Below are 15,884 nucleotides of genomic sequence, written 5' to 3'. Positions count from 1 at the left end.
ATGAAACTTTTTTTTTCAGAAAAATATAGGAATCAGCTTTTTCTTTTAGAATAATTTTTTTTTTATAAAATCTGATTTCATATATAATTTTTTTTTACATTTTCCGGTGAGATTTTTTTCGCACACTTATAATTAGTTTACTTACATGCTTACTTTCATTACGCATCATTAAAGAAGTAAAACTTATATAACAAATTTAAACAGAACCCATCGGGTTGGTCTAGTGATAAACAAGTGTTCATAAATCAGCTGATTTCGAAGTCCAAGTTATCAGGTTCAAATCCTAATTAAGATAGTATTTTATTCGGATCTGAATACTAGATCGTGGATACCGGTGTTCTTTGGTGGCTGGATTTCAATTAATCATACGTATATTAATGGTCAGCCTGAGTTTGTTCAAGACTACACATTTACCGGTACAGTTACATTACACTGATAAGCCGCTAATGACTTTAATTGTTGATGCGACTATAAAAAAATACGTAATTGTTCGATTATATTAATTACTGTTAAATATCTATTATTTGTAATTAAATCTTAATAAAGAAAATGTAAAACTTAGTATTAAACTAAGATTTATGTAATTTCGGGCATTCTTTCCCACTTCAGTTGCGTACATTTAAAAAATGTATAATTTATTAAAGGCATAAATTTTTAGTTCAATTTTAAATTTTATTTTGCAAGTTTTAGAGAGCTTTTTTTTGTTATATTACGGTCTACTACATTTTTTATTTGTTAAATTAGTTAATATAAAATGCTTATACAAAATGGTCAGGCGTATTCAGTGTTTGATATAAATCATAAAAAAATTCAATCTGTTTACAAAACTCAAATTCTTCATAGTCATGTTTCAAGAATTTCTGTCTCCATAAATTTATAAATTCTCTTTTTAAGATGTAAAATTTTTTAAAGAGATTTTCAAAAGATTAAAATTTTGGTTTCAGGTTTCAAAAATTTTTCTAAATTGAAAAACGTAGTTTTTTTTATAAGTGTTTTTTAATACTTATAAAAGTTCAGATCACGAAAGTTATTAGCTTTATTTATCAGTAGAAAAAATATTATGAGTCTGGAAAGTGATCGATATATATATATATATATATATATATGTGTGTGTGTTTATATAAAGCCATAATTCAAACAACTTATTCTTTGACTTGCCTCGATTTTACTTAATTGTCTTTCTTTTAATTCCTCTTTTTTTAAATAGGTCAAATTCGGTACCAAAATTCTGGAAAATAAATTAACATTAAATTTTTCAACTTTTTTATGTTTTTTTTTTTTTTTTTTAATATATTAAAGTAATTTTTTTACAACTTAGATATTTCCTTAATCTTAAACAAAAGTTTTATCAATATTTATTATTTCAAAGTAATGACTTTTATCGTAATATGTTACATAAATCTTTAATACCACTGAAGAGGCGTACTAAGAAAAAAACAACTAGATAATCGAAAACTTTTCGCTATTTTTAACGATTATTATAATGTAATAATCCACTGAATTAACAGGATAAAAGAATTTAATGCAATAAGTTTACAACTGACATATAAAAGTTTGTAATATTTTCGCGTAAAATCTATCTTTTATTTATTAAATGGGGATTTTAACGTAGCTTCATGAGTTAAAGATATTTAATTTTAAATAGAAATTTGAAGTTAAAAAAATTCTTTATTTTATACATTCCTTTTCTTCCACCTTTAAGCTAATAAGTTTTTAAATATTCAGATTCTTTGTTACCGTTTCATTTTTTCTTTTTTTTTTAATAATAAATTAATGTATTGCAAAAATCTCAGTACTGAAATTATATAGGATTAATATTAGATCAATTCATTATTTTTTGCAATTAAATAACTGCTCAAAGAAATGTGGTTTTTATCTTGAAATTTGATATGTCCATTTCCTGAGCGTTGTATTTTTTACGGTGCTTTTTCCTGTCCGTATGTATGCTTCCTTTGTCAATTCTTTAAATATATATTTTGACTCAACAATATTTAAATATTTTTTTTTAACTTTAATATTTTGCTTTGTTTTTTTTATTAAGGGGGAGAATGAAAAACCCCTTATTTTTATCACAAAAGATTATTTTATATTTGAAAGTAAAAAGCGTATTTATTTATTGATTAACTAATTTTTTTAATATTAATTTTCATCGACGGGAGAATTTTATTATATTTTGTTTATTTATTTTTTTAAGTAATTGTGGATTATAAAACATCTTTTTATTTCAGCATATATAATGAATGATCTTCCAAGATTATCTCGTCATTAGTATCTAGATCCTTGTCGCCAGTCGAGCTACGGATCTATAGTTACAGCGATCAGTGATACAAACTACTGACTGAGCGTTTAAAACTGCTTACACCAGTGGTTTCAACTGAAATACAGTTTTGCTATAAGTCTTGTTCAAACTCAGGCTGACTACGATTATATTTCCGTTAATTAAGCTCAATTAATCAAAATAACTCAATTGGTAACAAAATAATTCAGTTTATTATTTTTAAACTGGAAAAAATTTTAGGTTTTTATTTTGAAATATGTATATATATATATATTGCATCATCAGGTTACCCATCATGTATTAAACAATTAAAAATTAATTTCACATGTTTTTGTCAAAATGTCTTAATCGTAATTGACTCTTTTTTTCTTTTCCTGTATAGCCTCCGGTAATTAACTTTTAGATAATACTTCATATGAAGTGCAGTCTTGTACAGTCTCAGTTCGACCATTCCTGAGATGTGTGGTTAATTGAAACCCAACCACCAATGAACACCGGTATCCACGATCTAATATTCAAATCCGTGTAAAAATAACTGGCTGTACTAGGACTTGAACGCTGGAACTCTCGACTTCAAAATCAGCTGATTTGGGAAGACGCGTTCACTCAGCTAACGTCTTTCTTTCTTTTCTTTTTAGCCTCCGGTAATATGTATGAGTGTGAATGAAGTGTAGTCTTGTACATTCTCAGTTCGACCATACCTGAGATGTGTGGGTAATTGAAACCCAACCACCAAAGAACACCGGTATCCACGATCAAAGATTTACACGTATCAAGTCCGTGTAAAAATAGCTGGCTTTACTAGGACTTGAACGCTGGAACTCTCGACTTCCAAATCAGCTAACGTCTGCATGAAGACAACAGCACCCGACACTGAGGATAGTTGAAATTAAATAATTTAAATTTTTTTAAAAAGTTCTGTTTTTTTTTATTTTTAAAAAATGTTATATTTCAAAGCTAAGTAAATAAATAATTAGCATAACGTTTCGATTTGAATAATCCTAAGCTTTTTTCAGATGCTAACACACAATTTACAATCGGTACTAGTGGTCCACTCGTAAATTTTACAATATCGGAACGTTTGATTTTGCATTATAGTTAACTGTAAGAATATGGTCCACAGGCAAAGGCAATATAACAATGATATGAAAGATGCACATTCATTTCGATGTTTACATTGAAAAAAGCAAAAGTTATCGTGTCAAATGTTTATTTTTTTTTGTGAATTATTTTGACGTCGTTTTACCGTTTCTGCAATGTCCTTCGTCACACACCATTTCAGGAAAAGATAATACTCTTCATTAAGAAATATGATCGCAGTGAATATTTAATATTAAAAAAAAAATGTAGGCAAGATTTTATATTAAAACAAATTTTATGTGAAAGGATAATTTTTCATTTTTCCCAAAAAGCAGTACCGGAACGGCACTCCGGCATCAGAACACCCCTGATAGGTACATTTTAATAAGTAGTGAATGAAGTGTAGTGTATTTGTGTTGATGCTTAGAATTAATTATGTGTGGAACTTGAGCAGATATTTATTTGTATTTAATTATTAAAAATAGAAAAACGCTGACAACAAATTTATAATTCTTTCTTGGCCTAAAATTTATAATGAAGTTGTATTGTAAAATTATTATACGTTTAAATAATTCCAAAAGAAGTTTTAAAAAAATCAAAAATCGTATTTTTTATGTAATTCTGATTCCCACCTCCAAAATCACCTTCAAAGAGTTTTTTTTTATTTTTCTACGTTTATGTTAAATAGAAAAAATGAAATAAAATTCTTCCAAAAAAAATGTATAACTAATAAAATATTACTTTCTTTCTCACTTCTCACCCGCAAAAAAATTATTTTTTTGGTGATGGGGAGGGGTGAATTATGATGAAATTTTATAGAATTATTATTATTAAATAATATTTTTGAAACATAAGACAAAATAAAGAAGACAAAAAAATTCGCTTAAAAATATGCAATAAATAAAAAGATAGCGTATTCGTTTTTTGAGGTAAAGGGGGAAATTTGGGGCACTTTTTTTTTAAATGGTAAGATAAATATATACTCACGTATTAAGCTTAATATAAAGGGCAACCCACCAGGTTCGTCTAATGGTGAACTCGCCATCGCAAATCAGCTGATTTCAAAGTCGGCAGTTCTAAGGTTTAGATCGTAGTAAAGGCAGTTTTATTTTTTATGGATTTGAATATTAGATCGTGGATACCGGTTTTCTTTGGTGGTTCGGTTTCAATTAAGCACACATCTCAGGAATGGTCGACCTGAGACTGTACAAGACTACACTTCATTTTTATTCATACATATCATCCTCTGAAGTAATACCTTACGGTGGTTCCGGAGTCCAAACAGAAAAAAATAAATATGAAATCAGGTTATATTTGCAAAATTTTGAGAAATTTGACCCTAAAGAACTTTCTACTTTACTCCCTGAAGATATTAATCCCAAAACTTTACCAACGAATTGCCCCGTCACACGAGTTTCTGTAAAAACATTTCATCAGTATCTGTTTATCCAGTTGAAAGTTATTGTGCTTGAAACATTCTTCTAACTTGCGTATGTATGTACGAATATTATCCCTATTTTTTTGTTTGTTTTTTTGGGTTCCTAGGGTATGAAACGTCGAGAAATATAAAAAACCCATACCCCATTTTTTGACTGATTACCATACTTTCTTTTTTGTAGCATAGCTTTAGAGTTATGGAAAGGAAAAATTAAAATTTTAATGTAGTTTGCAAAGTATCTGTATCTACTTCCAAACCAGAGAACGCGAAAATCATATTTGGTATTTTGCATCCTCTTGTTTCTTAATAAAAATAAATAATTTAATCTCTCGATAAATAGATTGATTAATTTTTTAAAGATTATCTGTATAACGAGTTTTTAGGTAAATTTCATAAGAAAGCTACCATGATATGACTTCCGGAAAATTTCCACATATCTTCGCGTTTCACATTCCCCAGACCCGAAAACTACTGTCAGTTCAAAAGTTTATATATATATATTTAACTTTCTTGTGGACACGATAACTGCCGTAATTTTGCGCCAATCACTTTCAAATTTTTCCTTAAAAATAGCTCGTCAGAAAATCTCAGTCGGGTTCGTTAACGGCCGAAATCGGATCATGGAATGGAAATGGTGGGTTTTTTTCGAAAAAACAAAATATCGCTATAACTTTCCTATTAAGCAACATATCGAATTTGTTTAAAGTTTCTACTATTCTCTGGATAAGAACCTAAAACTTATCTAAGTAAAGGTTTTTGATATCATTAGCCCAGGGGGTGGAAAAAGTTGGGTTTCAAAGACAAAAAACATCATACTTCCCTTAATAGGCACAGTATCGAATCGGTTTAAAGTGGTCGTTAGTCTTCTAAAAATTACCTAAAACGTTTGTCTGAAACAAGTTTTTCATATGACCAACCCTTACGGCAAGGTATGATCGAAATTTTGCTGGAATTGTAAGAAGGGACTCGTATGCTAAACATGTGAAACTTTTTTCACATGCAACCATTGTCGTATTGATTAAATTTGACGTTTTTCTTAATTTTAAGGTGGAAATCTTTATAACTTCTACTTACCACCGGTGAAATCTAACTCCGTCTTCCAACGTGCCGAAAGGGATTTTTTTTTATTAATTTTCTTAATGCTCCTTGTTGGAGAGATATTTTGAATATTTACTTTTTTTTTTTAAAAAAAGGATAGAAGTAAAACTGGGTCATATTATAAATATTATTGTTATTTATTGATAAGAAGGTTGTTCCTTGTTATGTTAATTGTATTGTGGGTTCAGAATTGGTTATAATTGTGTTTTATGACCACTGGTATGGATCCACTTTATCTGGTATGCCAGTACTTTAAACGTATGCCGTATTCGTATATGTTATCATTATGTCAATGACACACTTACATAATATATAATAACAAGGACAAATATTTTGATCGTATTGATTTTACGACTAGAATACATGTTTGTTTGCATATATATATATATTTATTTTATTTTTTTATGTATTTAAACTTATTTCTACATCTTGTTTGTACAGTATATATTATTTATTAATTTATTTGATCTTTATATTATTCAGTACTATTTTTTTAAGCACAGTGCAAATATAAACGATTTAAAATTTATGTATTTTATTAAGCGTTTTATTTTTAAAGTTTACTACAAATATATGTTTATATTTTATGATGTACTAAAATACCACTTTAAAACGTTACAAGTAATAACACAGTTCATTAATTTTATTTTTTGTTGTTTTTTTTTTAATATTTAAAATACCATTATTAAACAAAATATCTATTTCTTAAAAATTACAAATAACTGGAAGACAGTTTGTCCTTAAAATAAAGTAAGCGTAATTAAATATTTTTAAATTAAATTTTTTTTTGATAATTTTTCACATGGACGTAAAATTGAGTTAAAAAATTGAGTTTAAAAGCTGTAATTTTAAATATTATAATTTTTTCTTCTGCTTTTTGAAGAAAAGTATATTTAATAAAATAAAATTATATATGTTAAAACAATATTATCTGGAAAGAAAAGTATCAACACGTTAGATTTTTTCCTTCTCGACTACTAATATAGCAAAACTAAAAGTAAAATACAGATTTCAAAAAATTGATCAAAAACAGGTTATCATTTTTATTTCCTTGTACGAAAATTTCGATTTTTAGATTTCAACGGAAATATCCATTTTGACCATCCCTGAATCTATTTTGACTAGTTCCGGCGTGACGTCTGTACGTACGTATGTATCTCACATAATTCAAAAACGATTAGCCGTAGGATGTTGAAATTTTGGATTTAAGACTGTTGTAACAACTAGTTGTGAACCTCCCATTTTGATTGAAATCGACTGGACCAAAAGTGTCCAAAAAAGCCCAAAATTCAAAACATTTGGATTTTGAACTTTTTCGTAACTGCAGTAATAAGGCCTTATTGAGACCTTTTCAACGATATATCATAAATGGTACTTATTTTCATTAATTCCTGACTTATAGACAAATAAAATTTTAACGAATGAAATATTTGGATATTACAAGGGGAAGGCACATCGGACTTCATCTCTTTTTTTTATTTTTTAATTAAATATCTTGATTTAATTAACTTCTGATTGTAAAAAAAAGTTTTACAATAAATAATTATGCAATAATAACAATAAAAATAAATCAGAAGTTATTAATGAAATAAAATTTTATGTACTTATCATTTTAAAAAAATGTGTATATATAATTTAACAGGCGTTCAAGGAAGTCATGTGATGTCCACATCAGATTTTTTAAATTGTGCCTCAAAAGGACGTTTTAGAAAAACGTTTTTCACAAAAAAATCAGATAATTTTTGGAAAAAATACATATATAAAGTTACCATCATTTTAGTGTAAATTATGAAAAAAAATCTTCGGGTTTTACAATATTACGTACTAATATTATACGTTCAAAAAATTTTAAATTGTCTATAGAAAATTTTGGTTTTAAGTTAATAATTTTCACTTTTCCGGCTAATATAGTCATATTAAAAGGAAAGTAAGAGTAGGTATTTTTATTCGGATTTGAATACTAGATCGTGGATACGGTGTTATTTCTTGGTTGGGGTTCAGTTAACCACACCTCAGAATGGTCGACTTGAGTTTGTTAAAGATTTCACGTTTACCGGTACGTTTACACTTATACTCCAATCGTTAATGATTTTTATTGTTCATGCGACTACAAATAAAAAAAAAAATTAAAAAAGATAAATATAGTGATGATTAAAAAAAATCTACTTTTAAATTTTTTCATGGGGACGTTTTTAAAAAAAGGTTTTTCTCAAAAAAAAAGCTACATCAAAGTTGTAGGACTACCGTATCTTTCGGCTTTTTTCTTATACACGGATTACACACATAACTTAATTTAAAAGATTTATTATTTTATTTAAATTTTTTGTTTATTTAATTCAATGATTCTAAGTAGAGCGCGCGCGCATACCGTATTTCATTCGCGCGAATGTGGCGGTACTAGCGGCAATTTTAAATACTTTTTACAATTTATGTATTATTAATTTATTTAATTCTGCTGCTCAAAGTGCTGAGTACTGTTGGGGCATTATACCTACTTAGCCACTAGTTTATTTAGTCCATTTTTTGGGGTGGGGGTGCGATTTTCCAAAAGTTTTTTTTTTTGAAATATTATTTTATAATTCCTAACAAATTTACCTATAAAAAATAAGACCTTAAAGTTATGCGAAATCTCGGAATATTGAGGGTGGCCTTGCTCTACAGTCTCATCCCTTTGACGAGTAGTTCTGAAGATATAAGAAGATTTAGTGACCAACACCCCGAACACACGCGTACATATGAATATCCGGAAAATTTCTATCCAGTTTTTGGGTTCCTTAGGTGTCAAAACTTCAAGATCCGGTGAAAACCGCGTATGTCCAAATTGAACCTATTACAGTACTTTCCCTTATAAAGATATTGCTCTCCTATTGCACTAGACGGGAAAGTAATAATGAAAAGCAGAAGAATGTAAAAGTTAGGAACCATTTCCTCCCCTAAAATTTCAATATTAACTGATGTTAATGAAAGTTTAGTGTTTAAATTCATTATTTAATAAGTGTAAATTGTTATTATTGTAGAAGTGTTGATTTCATATTTTATTTTTTTCTCTTTGAACTTTTTTGTGAGAAAAAAATTTTTCTCAGTAACAGATGGATCTATCGTTTAAGAAATTGAGTATATCTTAACAAAACACCGGCTGTTCCAGTTATACGTAACAGTGTTTTCCAAAAATATCAATTCCTCTTAATGGCACAGTGTTCGTTCATTGTTGACTTCTCCTCTCCTTATCTTCATTATTTACTTACAGATTTTCAACAATTTCTAGGTAAATACGAGTGATTTCTCTCGTCTCTCATATAACCTAACCTTTCGATTATTTGTTCAACTGAGCTTTTAAATATAAAAAAAAAAATTAACGTAGAATATTTGATATGTATAACCGTTTACACAATAATTACTGAAAAGATTATTCGAAGATTCGTTGTCGAATTTTTTTAAACTAAATGTCTCAATCCGATTGGAACATTAATTTAAAAAACATAACATTTTACCGTTCATTTCTTAAAATTTTATATGTATATACAGGGTTATATAAAAGAATGGTGCGATTTTGAACATGTTTTAAATTAAAACATAATTACTTACAGTTTATGTTTTTTATTTTTGTCGTCTCAAACATTTTTTTACATAATTAATAAATTTCAATATGTGCGCCCTTAGTCGCTCGACAAATGTTCAAACGATACTCAACTTCTCTCCAAACATTAGTTAACATATTAACCTATTAACCTGTATTAGTAAACCTGTTTTTAAGCGGTTTAGGTCGCGAATTTTTTTTGTATAAACAACGCTTTTGATGTACCCCTACAATAAAAAAATCGCTAGGTGTCAGTTCTGGACTCCTTGGAGGCCAAAGTATGGGTCCTTGCCGGCCTATCCATCGATCTCCAAATTTTTCGTTCAAAGAGTCCGTGACCAATGCATTGAAGTGCGGGGGAGCACCATCTTGTTGGAAATGAAGTTGAATGTTTTCGAGTTCATCCAGCTGAGGAAAGCAATAATTGGTTAACATGTCAAGATACACAACTCCATTAATTGTTTTTTCAGCAAAGAAGAAAGTTCCTGTTACACGATTTTTCATCACACCACACCAGACATTAACTTTAAGCGAATCGCGTTGTTTCTCAATAATTGCGTGTGGGTTTTCAGAGCCCCATATTCGTGAATTGTGTCTGTTAACACATCCATTCGCATGGAATGTAGCTTCGTCTGTAAAAATTATATCGTCTAAAAATGATTCGTTTTCACTTATTCTGTCCGACATTTCAACAGCGAAATTGTAACGTTTTACATCATCACCGGCTTTCAATTCCTGCAGTATCTTGATTTTATAAGCGTGTAATTTCAGTTTTTTATGTAAAACTTCGTGAACTGTTGATTTTGGAATACCTAATTCGACGCTTCGATGGGGGATGGACTTCCCAGGACTTCTAATTGCCGATTGTCTAATTAATTCAACCGTTTCGTCTGGTACACTTGGTCTGCCGGTTGATTTCTGTTTCTTAACTGATCTGGTTTCTTCGAATTGTTTGAACCATCGAGTTATGTTATTTTTGTGTGGTGGATCTCTTCCGAATTCACGTCGAAACGCACGTTGAACTAAAATTACGGATTTTAATTCGGCCATCAATAAAACACACTTTGCTTTGTCTTTATCCGAGAACATAGTAACTCACTAAACTCACCGCAACAACAATACAAGAACTGACGTTGTGGTTACAACTGCTGATAAACAAACTTTTGGGTTGGAGGTTTTCAGGGATACCAATATAACATCTAGAAACTTCCCTGCAATCTTCCTATGAATTACTGAAACCGCACCATTCTTTTATGATAACCCTGTACTTCTTAACAATCTTTTTTTTTTACGAATACCTTTTTTTTAATAATTCAATATAATATTCGCTACACTAAATATTCGCTTAAATATACACTTAATATTCGCTACACCTTCCTTCTGCTACTGACTTGTATCACTGTGTAACGTATTGTTTCATAACAGAAAGGAATTTGTTGCTTTAACACTAACTGTCGTAGTAGTTCTTATAATCGTGACACACATATATAACGACTAAGATCTAAAAGATACCAATACTTTTTTGAATAGCTTCTCTGTAAGTAATGATATTCATTGTACAGTAAATCTCTGTAATTTCAAAATTAAGGTAGCATATCAATTAAAAACAGCTGCATTTCGTTGGTAATTTTAATGCTAAATAATGCGCTTTAATGAAGAAGGCAACCGAAACCAATCCATTTAGTACGTTTTTTTAATATACCTGGCATGTGATAGTTGTTATTCTTGAGAATTACTATGTCATTTTCATGTCAAATCGGCTTTAACGTTAACGGTTAAATCATTATCGTACGTTCATATTTTTCCAGTATTTTTAATAAATTATTTTTTTACTTGATATTTGCATAATTTTTACGTTACCCGGATATAAATCTCGGTGCAAGTACACGTACGTAGTTTCAATTCCACACCCCACATCCTACTAATTTATAAAATTTCTTTCCTTATTTTCATTTAAACCCACCGGATTGGTTTAGTGGTAAACATCATCGACACAAAAATAAGCTGATTTTGAGGGTTTTTTAGTTCAAATCTTAGTAAAGGTTAGTTGCTTTTTATACAGATTTGGATACTAAACAGTGGATACCAGTGTAATTTGGTGGTTGGGGTTCAGTTGATAATACATCTCAGGAATGATTGGCTTGAATCTGTATAAGACTACACTTCATTTACACGTCATGCTTTTTTATGTCATGTCATCCTTATTTCATTGGACCATGCGATTACTTAGTGTTTGCAAGTTGAACAGGTTGCAACGCATACATTAGGAATAGACGAGTAAAATATAAATATTTTCATTGATAATTTCTTCAGGTAAATTATGTTGTGCTTTCTCTGAATATTTAATAAATATTGTATTTTTTCAAAGAATTTTGAAATTAATTAGTTTTTTGTTAATATTCTGTGTGTGTTTGTCATTGAATTCTGGATAAAAGATAAAAATAGTAATCATAAAATTATCAACATCCGCTTTTATAAATTTGCATTACAGAAGTTTGTTTTCCGTTTTTAAACGACTTCAAAAAAATAAATAATAAATAAAAGAATAATATTCTCGATTCTATTGGTTTAAAAAAAATGTATTTTTTTTCAAGTCTTAGTCTCGGCGAAATGCATTAATTTCAATAATCGTTTTTTTTTTGTTTTACATAAAATTTCTTTGTTTTTAACTAGTGGACGATTTTTTTAAAAATAAAACAAAGATTAATAACTATATATAAGTATATTACTGCATTTCAGATTGTCAGCCCACGCTTCGTAGTAGTTACTCGTTTACCATTTTTATTTTTTCTAAAATATTATTTTCTAGCCAGGGGGCCACTGGCTTAACCGTTGATCAAATAGAATTCAGAAAATACTTTGTAATATTTGAAATAATTTTTTACAATAAACATTTTTGTATTTTTCGTTATCTCTTTCGGTTACCGAGAAAAATAGCTTTAAATGTGTGACGGTGTACGACATACATTCTTTTAGAGTTCCCCTTCATTTTTAAGTGCCTCCAGTTTCCATTTAAAGTTGCTTTTTCGATGTCAATAAATAAGTCACACAGGCGAACGCTTCAACTGGCTGGTCTCCACTTAAAAAAATCAATTCTTCTCGAACGGGCAACTGTATGTGGCTTGTTCCAGAGTCTCCTGTAGGCACAATCTGTATATATATATATATATATATATATATATATATATATATAATCCAGAAAGAAGAACTGTAGAATTGTATTGTACATAAAAACGTTTTTTAAATTATGTTCGCAAACTGTTCCACAAAAATAAAAAATTAAAACAGAGTACGGTCATCTCCTCATGGTGTTTGTCGGATAACGCTAATAACCGTGAAAAATACTTTTTACCTGTACGAAGGACGAGTAGCCAGCTAAAACTACTAATTATACTACTTTTAAGAAAAGGACATTTCTTTGCCGTTCTTTATTCTGAAATCCACATACTTCAGATCACTCCAAGTTTCGAGTCCTGTGCTGACCAAGGATAATGACAAGTGGAGGCCCAAGGGGCGGAGCCTCTGACCGGCTAGTTTTAAATAAAACTAACTAAAATAAAATTAACCTTCATAATGGTTTTTTACCGGGTGGAATCTCTCATCTCACGCTCAACCTTTCTTTAATTTGGAAGACCAGAGTCTCCTTCCTTTTGCTAATAAGTCCCAATTTGAGGCCTCTTTGATTCGCTTTCACCCCATTCTAATTTAAGGATAAAGTGACGATGACGGTGATGATGACGGGCACCCGGTCGAAGGTGAAGTTCAGGGGGAAGATATCGGAACCTTTGGACATAAAAACTGGTCTCAGGCAAGGAGACAGATTGTCACCATTGATTTTTAATTGCGCATTAGAATACATCATGCGACATTGGTACGAACAGAATCCAGAGAAAGTAAAAATTGGAAGTAAATTTAACAACGTAAGCCTTAACTGCCTTGGCTTCGCAGACGATCTAGCGTTCCTTGCAGAAACAGAGGAAGAGGTTCTATCTTCAACACCAGATAGAATCATTGGCCTCTATCGCAGCGAAAATTGGACTTCAGATCACGTACGAGAAGACAGAAGTAATGTTCACTAGAAAGACACAGCGGAAACATTTGGAAATCAATGATCGCAGAATTAAAATAGTATCAAAATTTAAATATTTCGGTGAATCCATCACATGGAATCTAAACGAGAAAATAGCCTGGCAAGAAAGAGCACACAGACTAGCAATGGCACAAGTGGTCACACAAAACACCTATAACAAGAAATGCATCTCCAAACAAGCTAAGATAAGACACTATAATACGGTGATCAAACCGGTAGTAATCTATGGGAGTGAAACACTGGGTCAAATCAAGATAGCATCGAGAACTGAAAAATTAGCCAAAATAGAAAGAAGGATTGTAAGGACCTGTTTTGGCGGGGTAAACTTGGTGGAAGGAAAGTGGAGATTACTCCCAAACCATAAAATCTACGAGGTCTTTACATCAATTACAGAAGAAATAAGAAAGAAGAGAAAATTCTTTGGCCACTCTTGCGTTTGGAGGAATCAAGGAAAAGTAAGCAACTCTTGGAAACATTGCTAAAGTTAAAAACGCAATCAGTGTGGCTCACTGAGGTGGTTCAAGACATCAAAGAAGCAGGCATTGCACTGCAAGATCTCAGAACAGGATCTGGAAATTATAACAACTTGCCCGGTGTTAAATTTGCAGAAAAGCCTAAAAAGAAAACGGGGACGGTTTGGACAGAGGAACGGAAAAGGGATTTTTCCAGGAAAATGAAAGAGTATTGGAAGATAAGAAAGACTAAACATAAATGACTAACTGGTCCTTCCGGGCCGTAACAAAAAAAAAAAAAAATTAACCTTCTTAAAAAAAACGCACCGTAAAAAGAGGTATTATTCCCTTATTTGCCGTTTTGAGTCTTGATCTTCACAATTTGTCTTAGGATCATTGTTTGGCTTGGCAGTAATGCTTTTTTACCGAGTGGAATCTCTGATCTCACGCTCAACCTTTCTTTAATCTGGAAGACCAGAGTCTCCTTCCTTTTGCTAATAAGTCCCAATTTGAGGCCTCTTTGATTTGCTTTCACCCCATTCTAATTTAAGGATAAGGTTTGGTGGAAATGAAAAGTTTTTCCCATGCTTTCCCCAGAATATTATCACCAATATACGTGACACGCCGCCAATCATTTTCTTTTTTTTACTTCTCCAGTGATCGCAGGCTACCATTCCCTTGATGAGATGTTTAGGGAGTAACAGACAATGTTTAGGGGATGCAATTTATCTTCTTATCCGGCACGGAAAAATAATGCGATTGTTGAATTATGCACCAAGTTTTTGTCTTTTTAGAAATTGGTTTCAATTTGTGGGTTAGTAATTTGTTTCAAGATGTTTGAATTTAAAATAAAGAGTATTACTTTTTTAAATTTATTTATAAATATCATTTTTGTATTTTTTAAGAAATTTTTATAATAAACTACTAAGTATTGCATTATTGAAAACTGTTTTTTTAATACTGCTTTATTAAAATAATTTTATTCGATTAAAAACGAGTATTTTTCGCAAGTTAAGAATCTTTTCTTAACCTTATTACCAGTTTTATTTAAATAATACTTTTATTGTGATAAATATGTGATGACGATATTTTATTTCTGCTTACTGAATTTCCGTGACAAATTGCAGTTTTTATGACTCAACAATGATAACCTATTGCAGTGCTATATGACATTGAAATACTAACTACGCATAAAAAGTACTGTGATGTTATATGAAAAAATATTATTTATTTCATTTCGATAACATATATTATTCTTTTTTCTATGTACTTTTTTAATTTGTTTTTTTAAAGTTTTGATTGAAATTTAATTTTACTAAGAATTTTTTAATTTATCTCATTTGTTTGTTCATGTACTTGTTTACAAACATACTCAAAACCTTAAAAATTATTGTAAAAAATAATTGATTATACTGATGTAATATTATATAATTGATACCCTCAACGGTTCAGTTAATGTCATTGTCGAATAGTAATTGAATTGCTCTCGTTAAATTCCATGTAACAGGTTTTAATATTTAATAAAGATATATTTGTTTCTATTAATTCACACTAACATAGCGTAGCTATCAGCTTTTATGCCATATCTGGTTTTTTTTCGAAATTTTCTAAGGTTTAAATCAGTGTCACAAAATGTGGTGTTTGTGTTTAAAAGGAATTTTTTTTACTTTGATAGTAAAAGAAAAGATTGTTACAAGTGTAATATTATGAAAACATTAAGAATTCTTTAGTTCAATTAATTAGTTTATTGTAAATAAAAAAAAAACTTCTTTTATTTATTAATCATACTTAATATCGATTATTCATTTTTTTTTCTCCTTCATAGCTATATATATATATATATTTTTTTTTTTTTTTTTTTACTTCTTTCT

General features: G+C 29.8%; 1 protein-coding gene across 9 annotated transcripts in view; it reads left to right on the top strand.

The window, feature by feature from the left end:
* Zasp52 (Z band alternatively spliced PDZ-motif protein 52) overlaps positions 1 to 15,884 on the top strand; it is a 427,403-nt gene that overhangs the window by 751 nt on the left and 410,768 nt on the right. The gene's annotated exons all lie outside the window — the stretch shown is intronic.

This window comes from Lycorma delicatula, chromosome 10 (genome assembly GCF_047948215.1).
Source record: "Lycorma delicatula isolate Av1 chromosome 10, ASM4794821v1, whole genome shotgun sequence".
NCBI lineage: Eukaryota > Metazoa > Arthropoda > Insecta > Hemiptera > Fulgoridae > Lycorma > Lycorma delicatula.
The sequence above is the reverse complement of the archived record's forward strand: the minus strand, read 5'-3'. Positions and strand labels throughout refer to the sequence as shown.